Source organism: Atractosteus spatula, chromosome 9 (assembly GCF_055471065.1).
Source record: "Atractosteus spatula isolate fAtrSpa1 chromosome 9, fAtrSpa1.hap1, whole genome shotgun sequence".
In the NCBI taxonomy this organism is placed as follows: Eukaryota; Metazoa; Chordata; class Actinopteri; order Semionotiformes; family Lepisosteidae; genus Atractosteus; species Atractosteus spatula.
In genome coordinates this window covers 6,000,528-6,014,886 of record NC_142714.1, presented here as the reverse complement: position 1 = coordinate 6,014,886, position 14,359 = coordinate 6,000,528, and the positions used below count along the sequence as shown (strand labels likewise).

At 38.2% G+C, this 14,359-nt stretch overlaps 1 protein-coding gene across 2 annotated transcripts in view; it reads right to left on the bottom strand.

Annotated features, from left to right (window-relative positions):
* Positions 1–14,359, bottom strand: part of prkd1 (protein kinase D1) — a 71,718-nt gene that overhangs the window by 35,392 nt on the left and 21,967 nt on the right. The window lies entirely within an intron of this gene.

Genomic DNA, 14,359 nt, shown 5'->3' with positions numbered 1-14,359 from the left:
ATGTTCTTCTGAGATATGGCGGCATTTTAATTTAGATGGATGAATGCACTATATTTCTTTGAGGTAAACCTCGGCCTTTTCTGAATAACAACATTTTCAGAATTGCAATTTGATAATATTTGTAAAGCTTTTGACAGCCGTGTGAAAAAGACACTGTTATTACAGTGAGGATAAATGTTCCCAAATTTTCACATAACAGACAAAAGAAATTCAATTTTCTTTGCCTTTTCAGTTGCATAAAACAAAGAACAGACATTGTTTCTCACCCATTTCTATCTTCCCTGAAGATATAATATTGCAGTAAAGCTGCTGAAGACCCACAGGTTAACGCACCTATAATCCCATTTGAGTACTGATCATCTCTTCTGATTTTTTTTTTGTTTAGCAACCATCACTTTACAAATGTGTTTCTGCCTGAAGCAGACATTTTTCTTTAAACTACAACCACTTATATAAACATGGGAAATGGCAAAACATGTTATCAGTATAACCTTCAAAGTAGTAAGCAATTTAAATCACTCTTGCTTTTTAACATAAGGCAACATGATCATTATAATTAATAAAACTGCAGACGACAACTTACCCTACATTTTGTGGTTGTGTTTTAATGGTTAGCTAATGAACCATTTGCAGGCTGTGCAATCAAACAAGATGTATTGTATACTTGTCCTTGAAAGTAGACATATTTCTGATTTTAGCCTTTTCAATTAAAATGATCTGAACTTGCCTAGCTCACAGCCCAATATTTTTGTCTTTACCCTTGGGGTTACCATCCCACTCTGTAGTAAATGATTGAAATGGACGACAAACCCACAATTCACCCACAAGGGAACCAAGTCCTTCTAATCAACATAATTAATTCTGTGCAGTGTCTGTAAGTCTCTTGGCAATTTGTATAAAACAAATGAACAGGTGAGGCAAACCTGAAAGCAGAGCTATCAAAAGTAATGCTAAGGAAAAGGGCACAAATATGACCTATGATGTGTTGTGCTCTCAATTCTAGTCACAAACCATTGACAGCTGTGCTGCGCTTTCTGAACTGTTGTATTTGAGACGCGTCAACTTAATAATCAATTCAATGTCAGAGAGGAGAACAACATATTGATAGACAGTGTCCTTTCCTGGGGAAGAGTTGTTGGTACTGCATTGATTTATTTTGTGTTTGATCACCCTGCTTGTATATAAAATTCTATTACTATTCTGCGAATTCAGAATGACACTGGACCCTGGGCAACATTGCAGCATTGAACAGGAACTATTTCAGGCTTTTAAGATCATATGCTAGGATGACTTCAAATATTAAAACATGTAGGATTTCTGTGCTTTTCCATATAAGACCATATTTTCCTTTTGCCTCACAATAAACAGGAGGCCACAATAGTGAAGTCTCTTTAGTTGTCTGATATACAATTTTCCTAAATAAGCTAAGGAATGGGATGCCTGGTTAATAATTAATGGGATCCCTCTGTATTTATAGGTTCCACAATTTTGTAACAGAATGTACAGTAAGTCTGTACAGGAATGTAACAGCTTTGATACGTTGTGGTGGTGGCAGAGGTTTATCAATATTTGTTGTTATAACAGAAGTTAAAACATTCTTATAACTGCTGGTACATTTATTTTTGCAATATTTTTTTTATCAACCTCACCTGTTGAACTTGAGTTTATATTTTTTCTATAGAGAGTGATTTTTTTTTGTTCAGTTTTGATTGAACTCCCTTGAATGAAATGTCAATATTCGCATATGATTGCTCTGGAAATCCAAAAGAAAAATGTATCAATTTAGAGCACATAAAATGTACTGAAAATTGTATTCATTAAAAAGTGTAATTGTACAATCTGTCATGTGCAGCAGTTTGTAATAGATGTTTCTTCTTTTTTTGTCATCTGTGAAAACCCCTCAAATTGCCATACACAGTTTGTATGGGTTTAAAATAAAAAGTATGCAAAGCAGAGATGTTAAAACCACACTTTCAATCAGAGATTATATTTAAGTGAGAAATGTGTCAAAATAACTTGTTTTATACAGCAATTAACCTGCTTGTTTTTTTACATCTATCATATGAAAAACCAAAATCTACACATAGGATGTCTGACTTTAACGTAGATTAGCGAAATCGTATCTGTATCCACAACTTACAATTCCCACACTTCTAGTTTATCCTGAAAAGCTTGCGAGTCAATGACGACAGAATTTCTGCTTGTACATTTTCTAATTATGTTGCTGTCCTTTTGCAATCATGCAGCAGTAACAGCTGAGTGGGTGGGCACTGGCATATTTACATAATTACAATAACAGCGACTCTGGAAGGACCTTAAAAAATGAAACCAGCATTTTATTGGGGGGAAAAAAAAGAAAAGAGAATGAGAGGGAGGGGTGCAAAGAGATTAAAAGGAAAGACCGACCGAGAGCGACTGAATAAGACGCCCCAGCCTCTCTCTCTCCGCGCACACGCTCGGTGACCTCGGGGGACAGTTCCCCAGCGATAGACAGCAATAAACAGCATGGTCTCACAATGCCACTGGCGTTAAAGCCGTTTCAATGCCATTTCCTGTCAGCAAAGCCGTTGCTTCCCTTGTGCCGTGTTAAAACAGAGTAAAAGTGTTTGGAGAGAGGCAGAATCCGCCTTATAAATAAACCTCGCAATAAGGCTGCCAGGACCGTTTCTGATGTAGAGCTGAGCGGAAATGGCGCTCGCTCTTGAACACAGTTCTGCTTCACAACAGGCAGGATCAGCAAGTCGATCAATGTTCATCTGTTCGCGGTGCGAACTGCCTGGCATTTGCGTCTTACTGTCTTGCCTTTCGTGTTGACGGAGAGTTTTTTTTTTATTCTAACAAATGGCGCTGTGGTATTTTATTTTGGTGTTTTCACATATTTAAAGCTCTACTGAAAAAAAAAAGCTGGTTATTTGAAGGCTTCTGTAAAGTACTAGATCTAGCCCGATCTCGATTTTCCAAGGATAAAACAAATCTAGACCTACAAGTGTAGTTATACGTCTGTAAAAGTAACTTTCTTATTTTTTTAGAAACAAGTTCTTAATGATGACTTAAATATAATGTTATTTTACAAGTTTCATAACAAATAACGTAACTGTTTTTTTCTTTTAAATTGTCTCATTTGTTGTTTTTTGGGGAAAGGCATTGATCTGTTTAACAATAGCTCTCTGCATCTCCTTTTAATGATGCTTTTAGAAAATGATACAGAGATGCAAGCATGGTACTGAGGTCACCATGACAGCAGATCCACTGTAACACTATAGTTGTCATGGCAGCAGAACTCAAGGCTCTTTCCTGATTGAATACTATTCATTTACTTGACACAACGAGTGCACATGTATCTGGTGCATGTCTCACCCATCAAAAGGAAACAGGAAAATGCTGATACTTGTCATTAACCCTTGCAAAACGTGGTTTCAAGCACTCAGGCTAGAATTCTACACATTACACATGTGGCTATTGCAGATGTTACCGTCACAGATGGAGCCTTTTCTTCATCAGCGCTATCCAGTGGCAACTATCGTATTTTCTGTTTTCTTGTGCAAGGTGAACTGAAGCGGGGTGCTCATTTACACTCTCCTGTTACTAAATCGTCCGTTTGCATGTGGCAGTACAACATTCTTTTCTGAATTGAGATGATCAAACTTGCAAAAGCAGAAGAATGTCAAAATAAAATTAGGAAAGGTGAGAAAATTCTTAAACATTAACGAGGGGGAGTCCACGCTGGGCATGCACTGATTAGTTACAGTTGTGAAAAATCTGGTTCAGAGGAAATGAGGTTGTCTGAGGCAAAACTCTGTGGGCAATTTGTACTGGGACTGTGCACAGCTATTAGAATACTGGCCCTTATCCGCAGATTTCCACCACAGATTTTCTCATTGTTTTCCATCTCTTATCATATCACATTAGAAAGCTTACTTCTTTTTTGTCCTCTGTATACAAGACACTAGAAATACTTTCTATCTGACCAAATGTCATTCATACACTGAGATGGAGGGCTGAAGCATGAATGGAATGAGGACGTTGAGGTTTTTATTGGTCAGTGGATTTCCAGATCAGTGTTTTGCTTTTTGATACACTTAATGTGCCTAAATGTTTCATTAAACATTGCCTTGTTAACAGATCCTGCACCCTATCCTAACATAAAGCCCTGCCATAATCCTGCCACTTCTGGGAGACATTTATTTCCACAAAACGGTCTCCCGTAGAGAACGAGCTCTGGATCGGATGTCTGAAGACAGTCAGTTTTCTTCCTCCAGGATTAACACCCTGTGACTTTCTGAGTGTAAGTGCCTCTTCCCTGTTGACAAGGTAAAGGAAGCACAAAGAATAAGGTGTTGAAAATGACTTGTGTCCTCTCATAATTGCCACAGTAATCCCCTGGCTGTCACATAAAGATGTGAAAGGTTTCTCAGATCACATAGTTAAAATTGGTAGTGAAATGCCAGTGGTTCGCTCTACAGGTCCTGCTGATCTACACATCTTTAACTGTACAAGCTACTTTGTGTGGCAAGAGGACATTCACCCCATTTTTTAAAAACACTCCTTGAACTGGGAGACGATATGAAACTGAGACACATAGAGTTTCTGTCAGACTGGCCTAATGACTGGCGAAAAGCATAATTTTTTCAAGCTCTTTAGTATTATAATGCATGTGAAAACAATGCTTCCTCGTGTTCCCAGGGTACTTTCCTTAGTTGCACTGACCATGTGTTTAAATAATCTATAAATAAAAATAATCTTCTGATTTCAGACTTCTAAAAATATAAAAAGATCCAAATGCTTATTCCTGACAACCAAAATATAGTGTAATTACATCTTTGAAGCTCCATGGAAATTAATTTTCCACACCAAACATTTTCTGTTTTTAAAAAAGACTACAAAGATTCACATCCAAGGTAGCGAGATTTAATGAATCGTCTTTTTTATTACAGTAAAAGTGAATTGTAATGCGGTACCTGGAAAGATAACACTGAAAATGCAAACCTTTAATGAGCCTCTGCATTCACCCTAAAATTCTTCACACAGCTGTAATTAGGTTTGCTTTTTTACAGCTGACATAAAAAAAAACACTTCGCACTGTCTCACATGAAAATAAAGTTGTCACTAGAAAACAAGATTTTTCTGTGTTTCATAATAAGGCCGTGTGTTTTGTTCATTATCTTAATGAGGTACAAATAATGCTCGCACTCTGGAGAGGTGGACTGTGCAAAGTCTAATTAACCTTATTCTGTCTAGAATGAATTTTAAGACATTTAAACTTTCGGGATATACTGGTGTTGACTGTCGAGGAGCCCAGATTTGTTATTTTAAGAAGCAATTTTTTTTACTTGTGGCCACAGAACATTTTGCACATTGCAATACGAACATAAAAAGGTTACAAATGAGCAGCGACTCAGCTTAGCTAAATTGATTGCTAGTAGCTAATTGATCTGGGAATCTCATTCCAACATTTCTTAATGGAAGCCCTGTTACTGGATGCAACAATATGTACGTTAACTTGTTACAGACTCCCACAACCATTCCTGCAATGTTTTGGTTAAAGCATTATTTTGTTTTCACAGCTATGTTTTAATTATAATTACCATTCCCTTACTGTATCTGATTCATCTTGGCTTTCACAAAGAGACGATTTGCAGCTTGGGTGATATTCTATATTCTCTTGGGAGAATTATACTGGAGTTTTCCACAAGTTCCACCAGCTCTAAGAACCAAAAGGACAACATTCCTAGTAACTTCATGTAACTTCATGTAAGGGTCAGTAATGGTGCCTTGCTTTCCATGTGCCCTAGCTCAGTAGACACTCTGTATATAAGCAATACACAAAACAGGCCTGCGTTTACACCGTTTCTTTTCCACAACTTGATAAAGTATGCTGCCAACATGCCTTCACGATTTTAATGACAAAACTACAAGAACTTCAACGCACTGGCAACCATGAAAAATATTGCAACATAGTTTATAAACTGTCAAGCTCGTGTTAATTATAGCTTGTGGAGAACTTAATTATCAGTCAGGGTCTCTGTTTATCACACACAAGGCAAGATAGCAGATCAGCTTAAAAACACAGCAAATCTGCCAGGTCATTCACAGGAGCAGACGGTGTATTTTTACTCCTAAAGTTTCATCACTGGGAAGGAAGCAATCCTGTTGTAAATACAAATCTTAGTGCTACACCCTGTAACCTGCCTTCTAACATTTCAACACAAATATGGTCATCATTTTCCACAAAAAGTACTTGACAATTTTTTACATTCTATGTATACATGAAAATAAACAGTTTAAAAATGAATCCTTCATGTACAGTACTGCCACAGGATACACATGGCTCTAAATGTGTACGGTCCCTGACAATTGTATTGGTGCCTTGAACCACATTGAAGTCCCTAATTTAAGTATAATAAACAGTATGGTAAACTACACCTTTTTGCCAGTGAATCCTCTTTTTGGTTTATTGAACACTCCTCCATCCTAGATGTATATATAAAGATATAATTAACCTATTTTGACAAAAGAAATTCCCCTTGATAAATCAGTTCCGTTTGCAATTGTGCAAGTGAAGAGTGAGGCAAAAATCTTCCCTGTTCTTGTTTGTACAGGTGCATAAAACAGTATCACATACAGAAATACCTTATCTAACCACAGAGGACTACAAAAGTGAGAGAGAAGAATGTGGTGACATTTCTATGTGATCCTGAACGGTAGCAATTTTGTATGATGTGCAATTTTTATGCAGCTCTTTATTGGCGAAACTATACAGCAGAAATCTCACATCTCCTGCTGTGTACGTTGATAGTCAAAGCTTTTTAAGCAGCTTTGAACAATAGCCTTCAGTGTCGGAATTAATGGAGACTACAGAGAAATTTTGGAATAATAAAATGAAACTACTGTGTCATAAAAAATTGTCTGCAATTCTCATAGTCCCCTCTGTATCAAGTACAACTTCATAGTGTCCATTTAACTTTCCATAAGGCTTCCTTAAATTACAGCATCTGCAAATCAAAAAGCAGTGGCTGATACCATGTCTTAATGTGTTTAGACCAAAGAGGAAGATAGAAAAGATTTTATTTGCTGTGCTGCTGTAGAATTCACTGTATCTAAAAAAAATCATTTCACTTTTTTATGGTGTCAAAGGGAAATACTGTAAAACATCAATATACTTAGGAATGCATTAAGCAAAAACAAAATATGTTCAAATAAATGAATGTATTTTTGCAACAGGGCAAGAAAAAGCACACAAAGACAGCACACTGAGGACTCGGATGATTAGAGAGTAGTGACAATTATCCAGCCAGTCAAATTCTATGACTTTGACAGTTAAATTAGTTTTCATTCACAACACCTCTCCTAATTCTGACCAAATTCCATTTCATGGCACACTAAGAATGACAACTTATTTATTAATATTTGACAATGTGCTTATGTCTAACATAGCTTTTAGTAATATCATCACCTTTGTTTCTACAGCAGGATTTATCACACTGCAGCACAGAGGAGAAAAGTGGGCTACATACTGTACTGCCTATGCTCTTCATCTGCAGAAGACAAAAATGCTACAGAACAAATTTAAATATCCTATGCTACGTTTTTATCTCGCTTTATTAATATAAGTAAATGCAAGATTTAGGTCTGCATTATGAATCATCATCAGCTTTGTGGCGATGGGCCATCATGTTGAGCACAGGCACTCTGAGCTGAGGAGGAGACATGCATATCTCAATGTGCAGAAGAGAAACAACATGATTTCTGAATGACGTGCTAAATAAATCCCTAAAGTTAGAATCTTCCACAACATGGTGAATGATGGCTACTTGAAGGTCCTAAAAAAACGCTTTGGTTTTCGGTGTTCTTACTTGCTACCAGAGGGAGAAATCACACTGTACCGCTGGCAGAAGGTGGTACAGCGAACTTCAGTCTAGACCTGACTTTTAATTTTTTTTGAGCATCTATGAAATAAGCCGAACTCTACATATACCCAAGCATATGATCTGTCGCTGTCCATTACTGTCACCATCGTTGCTGATTCAAAGAGCTCTAACAGAAAGAAAGCCTTACCCTTCGTGAAAGCATTTTGACTATCCCATAGGATCCTACTAATGTTCCTCTAGTTTTGTTTTAATTATTGTTTTGATAACTTTATATGCAATCCAAATAAGACTTATTGGTCTGTAATTACTTGGTTCAGTTTTGTCAGTCTTTCATGGATGGGCATTATGATAACAATTCTCTGGTCAATGGGTATTATCCTTGTCTTGAGTGACTGCTGAAAGATTTTGTTATCGCCCTTTCCATAGTGTCTCTTGTTTCATTAAGTACAATTGGTAGAAGACATTCAGGCCCTGGAGATTCGCTTATCTTAAGTGCTTCTAGTATGTACTGTATTATGTCTGCCTCTTCTATGCTAATACTGTTTACTATAGAGCTCTGTCTTTCTTCAGCCTGAGGCATGCTTCTGATTTCTGCTTCACTCTGAAATATTCATTTAATACATCAGCACTTTTCCCTTCGTCGTCTAGAGCTTTCCAGTTCTTATCTGGGGGGTACAAATTCATCCTACTTCCTACTTGATTTTACTTTACTGCTCTTTTGGTTTTTCAATATTGAAATAAAAACTTTCATTGTTTCTTTGGCCTTTCTAAAGGGCTTCAGTTTATATTGTGTCTCTCAAGTATTTTACACAGTGTATTAATATTCCAACACCAAACAGAAAGAAACGGTTCTGAAAAGCACAGTGTAGGTTGAGTCTCAATGGACTCAATTGTGCCTGAAAGAGGATAAAAGTTCAAGTGACTCATGCATAATGTATCCCTCCTGTGTCCAGTGCTTTTCCCTTTATAAAGAATCTGCATTCTGGTAACATGAACCAATCTGATGGAGAGCCCTCAAGGAAAGGCTGAGTCACTCTCATTATTAGCATGTGATTTGGAGCTTCCTTACTGCTTGAGCTTGTCCACTGGCCCAGCGTGAAAAAGGAAAGCCCCTGAATGTGCTCAGAGGCATCACATAAATTATATAGAACAGAACTGGCAAAACATCAGCCTCTTCCTTATGGTTAATGCTCCAAACTCTCTGCAATGTTGTGAATTCCCCATGGAATGAGTCACCTCTTATGAGCGCAGTTTAAACTAACAGTGGGCTGGCTGTTGTGGAGCTCACTGGCTTAGCTAAGGGATGCAGAGATTACCGTTACAGAAAGTGCATTTCAACAGCATGAGATCTCTTGACTCCCTCTGGGGAGGTTGAAAATGCATACGTTTTCATGGATTTATCTTGGTCATGAGTGGGCATGAGATTTATCTTCAGCATTGAGCTCCATTAAATATTGTACATGAGTATAATATTTAATGAAGCATATTCATTTCTGATAATATACCTTTTATTAAAATTACCTAAATTGAAAATCTATTTTTTGGCCCATTTTCAGTTGTTAATGATGAGTCTTCTATTGTTTATGTCTTATTTTGTCCCTTACAATCCCAAAAATGTCAAAAGCACCAGAGTACCATCACAAGAAAAATCCTCAATCCAGCTGCACCTTGTTCATGTGAATCCCTTTGTTTCACCAAGAAATACGTTACTAAGTTTAGTAAGGCAGACTGTTGTGGAGAATTTACTCCACCAGTTTTTGTATGCCATCTAAATAGAGATCTACTGTAACACCAGCTGAGTCCATGAAACTCCCTTATTAACTGACCTTCAGAGTCAGAGGTCCAGTCAGGGAACACACCAATATAAATGCAGTGTCCCCTGATTATTACAAGCTAGAATTGGCAATCCGATCTCCTGTGACTGAAATGAGTGCCCTCTCATTCCCTCCTCACCCTGCCCTATGTCTGAGCAGTCCATTACCTTGGTAGCTTTGGATTCACCGTGTTCATCTAATACTGCAGTCAAGCAGTTCCTCACATAACCTGTTAGGCAGCTTGGTTAGATCCAGAAAGAGAAAACATATTGAATCTCTTTGCAGAATACAAATGACAAGACATTTATTACTCTACTTTCACAGTTGTCTGTGTAAGAAATAATTAATTTTAGGTTTCTAAAAACATGAAGATAAACTTTTTTTCATCAGTTTTGTGCTTGGGTAGTTTGTTCAGAATTAGATGTATAATATATATATATACAGTACACTGTTTATGACAATTGCAGAAAAAACAAAGACATCTCGTGTATCCTAAATGCTTGCTTGTTTTTTTTATCTATGACATAATACAATATTTTGTCATATTTTGTGATCTGCAGATATGAGAGACAATCATTGTACATATGGCATGAAAGAAAGGTACAGTAGTTATGGCAGTTTTCCAGATTAAATTTCCCTACCCTCAATGAAGATGACTTGTTAATCACATGTGGTCCAATGCAGAAGATGTAATAACAACAAAGCTAACTGTGTACGTACTGTAATAACAGCCTTTTCAAAACACTTTGTTTACTGCGAAGGAAAATAAAACTGACAACAAAAGCTACTACAGTACATTGTCATTCAAACCAGAGGAGGAATGGAATATAAACAGTGCATTAACACATGCAAACTGTGAACACTCTCAGAAACAACCATTTCACTCCCACACATGGCGCCCATATACAGTACTTTGCACAATGATGACTCTTCTGTTACTCATATCTGTGTATGCTTACTGTAGGCCATTTAGTTATCATTTCATGGTGCTTCCAAACTGTACGTCTTCATTAGTATAGCAGACAAAATCTGAGCAGTACTAGTGGGCAGTATTTTCAATCACGACTGTTACACTGCTAACTTTCCTCAGTGTCCAAAGCTTCCACAAAGCATAACACCAGACTCCCACAGTCCGTCCTTAAACAAATACAGTAACAAACAGACAAATGGGAGTCCGTGCCTTCAGGCAATTAGCCTGCTATTAATATTCTAATAACACTGTACATTGGTCCTAAAATACAGCACTTGAAATACATTTGTTGGAGTTAGCTAAATGGACTGAGATAAAAAAAAGTGAAGTGTCGGGATAATGAGAAATAACCAACAGTGTTCAAGGTCTGTAACTCGCCGGACAAATGTCATTATGGTCACAGATAACTATCAAAAGATGTCGAGATCAATCCAGTAGGTAGTCCCTAGCCTGATTGGTCTGTCAAGCTTTAGGTCACTGAAGTTAAGCTTTTCTTGCCTGATCAGTTTCAAACATATAATATTATGGAAATAAGCAATCAGTTCTGCCTTCACAATTGTCTGTGACTGATGGAATATTAAGGGATATGTATAGATAGTTCAACATGAAGACCTCATTTCCATACGTTTCACTGTCGATTCAGATGCAAGACTTGCTTGCATTGGTATGATTGTACAGTATTTGCTTTCAAAGAGACGGTTACATCCCCATGCGTGTCCGTGTTTTTGTTTTTTTTCCCCCGCTTCCTGTATTCAGGAACTCCCCCCATTGGTCCATCACTGCAGTTGTGACATCATCATCAATCAACTCCCGGCCAATCAGCAACCAGACCTGAAGTTCAAATACCGAGGAAATTCTGACCTCCGAATGTTCATTGCTTGACTTTTTGCTTGTTTTGCTAGCTTCGGCTTTGTTTTTGCTTGTATTGACTCGCTCGTTACTCCTTATTTGTTCTCATTACACCTCGTTCCTGGCTTGTGTATTGTATATTCGTGTATTACCCGTTTTCCACCATTGTGCAATTTGCTCACTCGTTTTTGTGTTTAACTGTGAACTTCTTGTACACCTGGGGGAAAAAGAGTAAGATCGTCGGATATATATTTCACTCGTAGGGTTGTTTTCTGTCTAGACACCCAAGGTTAGGGGCGTGTGCCACTTGCGTATTTTGGTTCTGGTGAGTCAGTGTCGTGAAGTTAGGGCGTGTGAAGATGCCGAAGACCCTTTTATTTTTGTTTGTTTGGGTTAGTTAGGTTAGTCCTCACTGTATTAGATTGACTGGTTTTGTTATTTTCTTTTCTTTGGCGCCGCTCAAGTTCCTTTTCCCTGTGTTAGTGTCCTGTATATGTACCATTCACTTTATTCAAATTAATCACTTTTGCACCAAACTTGTGTTTTCACATTTCCCAAGTCCCTCACCAGAAACCCACCTGCATCCAAACCCATCCTGAATGTTACACCCCTTTACCCCTAGACACCTGGGGTCGTAACAGGGACTAAAATTGCTTTCCAGATATGAGGGGACTCACTTCATCCACTGCTCAACTGTAGCGACCATCTGGTTGGCCAACGTGACAGCCGTGATGTTACAGCAGCCCCACTGCAGCATTGCTCTGATCAGGCAGAGCAATAAGTTTTCACTTCACCAACAAGTTAACAAGGAAGCAAGGGTCAACTGTACAAACTCAAAGTCTGGAAAAGACTCTTACAGCAAGTTACAAATATTGGGACACTGGTTTAGAAATTCTGGTTCAGAGGGAGAGTGACACCTATTGGTCCACCAGTACCATAACCTGATGTTCCTAAGAGGTCTCCAATTTAAGCAGCGATCTTGCTTAGCTTGTGAAATCTGTTGAGAACAGACACCAAGATGATTAGACTGCTGCCCAAGAGTACACATTTTATTTAAGGTATGGAAGAAAATAAAATATTGTAAGTGGTCTTATTGTTCTTACCTAAGCTTATTTAAGAATGCACGGCCTATAATATTTATATTACATTAGCACTGATAAAATCACAGCTAAGGTTTATTTCTCTCTCCAAAACCAAATGAGTGCTGCATAAATAAAGCTGTGTGTGTATGTGTTTATTTATATTTCTCATGTTAACTTAAATGTTATTCCTGAAGTCGTTATTGGGGTGTCAAGTGAATAATTTAGCTTGGAAATGTAAATCAAATTGCATTTGCCACACAAACACATCGCAAAAGCTTATCTGTATGAGACAAGAAAAAAAAAATCAAACGTTTCCCGCATTCAGATAAAACCGGTAATTCCGTTATCGTGTCTTCATGAAGGACCGTTTCCGTTATCACAGCAAAACACCATTGACGTCTAAGAGATGATGTTTGTGCCGTAGCACGTTATGATTGTATTAGTGAAGCAAACTTGTTTCCTGGTGTAAAACCAAACAAGTCCTCCTTACAAGCTCTTTAATGGGAGGGTCTGAGCAGACCTACTCAACAGTCCCTCTCTTTTTCCCATTAAAGGCTCTGGAAAGCTGCCACTGAACCATTTCCTTCTTTGGAGTCTCTTATCTAGAGCAGACTAGAAAAGCGTCTCTGATAATTATTTTCCCCCCTGTTTCAGCAGCCTCCCTGGGACCTCCTTCTAGCGGGTAAAGACGGGAGGGTAAATGTGCAGAAGGCCACTTCAACAGCACATTTCAGACTTAACAGTCTCACAAGAATGTTCTTTTAATGGGTTCACCACCTCCCAAAAAGGTGAGGTGACATACATTCACCCTCTTTTTATAACATTTGATGCAGCTTATTTTGGGGGACCATCTACCAAAAAGTCAATACAGTAATCTTGACCTTTTTTCATTTGTAAGGGAAGTGCAAGCCTGACTGAACATGGCTCCTGTAGACTTACTGTGCTTTTACCATGTTGTACCACAGTACAACAGGGGCAGTTCTGGTATAGGTCAATCAATGATCATGGACTGAGGCTTAATCGTCTGCACTTCAGTCATCCCTATTGCCAAAGAACTCCATACTCCTTTGTGTCTGTGCAAACTCTATTGTGTATCTAGTCCCATGTGGATATTGTGGTGCTTGGCAATAGACCTTAGTGCACCCACCGATCCTCTGTACTACTAGGGAGCATGTTGGTTGGCATGCAAAAGGAAGTGACAGGTCTCACATGGAGGTATGCACACCTGCAGTGAGCTCCAGTGGCATGCGGATGTGTTCTTGTTTGAGCTGCATGATGACACAGGTGTCGCTCATATCTGTGCTTCCATTGTGAAAATGAGATGGCACGACTGAAGGACACATTAAACTTACACTAAGAGAAAAATACTGAGCACAAGTGCTTGGCATCTTTCTCATCTTATTTGTTTTTTTAAACACATTTTTAAGCATTTTTTTTTTAGAATGGCGACAAGTGAAAGCTCAAATTTAGACATCATGTTCGCACCAATCTTAGGAAGCCAGATTAAAAGAATCAACTAAATCATGAAATCAGTAGAATAGATCTTCAGCTTATGATATTCCCAAAGCAATCCCATGAGTGTGGCATTCAGCTAACAAAAGGCCACATTAATCTTTGATTTTCAGCCTATCCCCACTCCAGTCTCCTCACATCCAATTAGGACAGACTTCAGTTTCTATGACAACATGAGAACGGAAAAACATAAACTCTCTCTCTGCCGTGTCTGTTCTGACAATGCAAAGTGCTGGGGGCAGGAAACTGGTTCAGGGTTATACA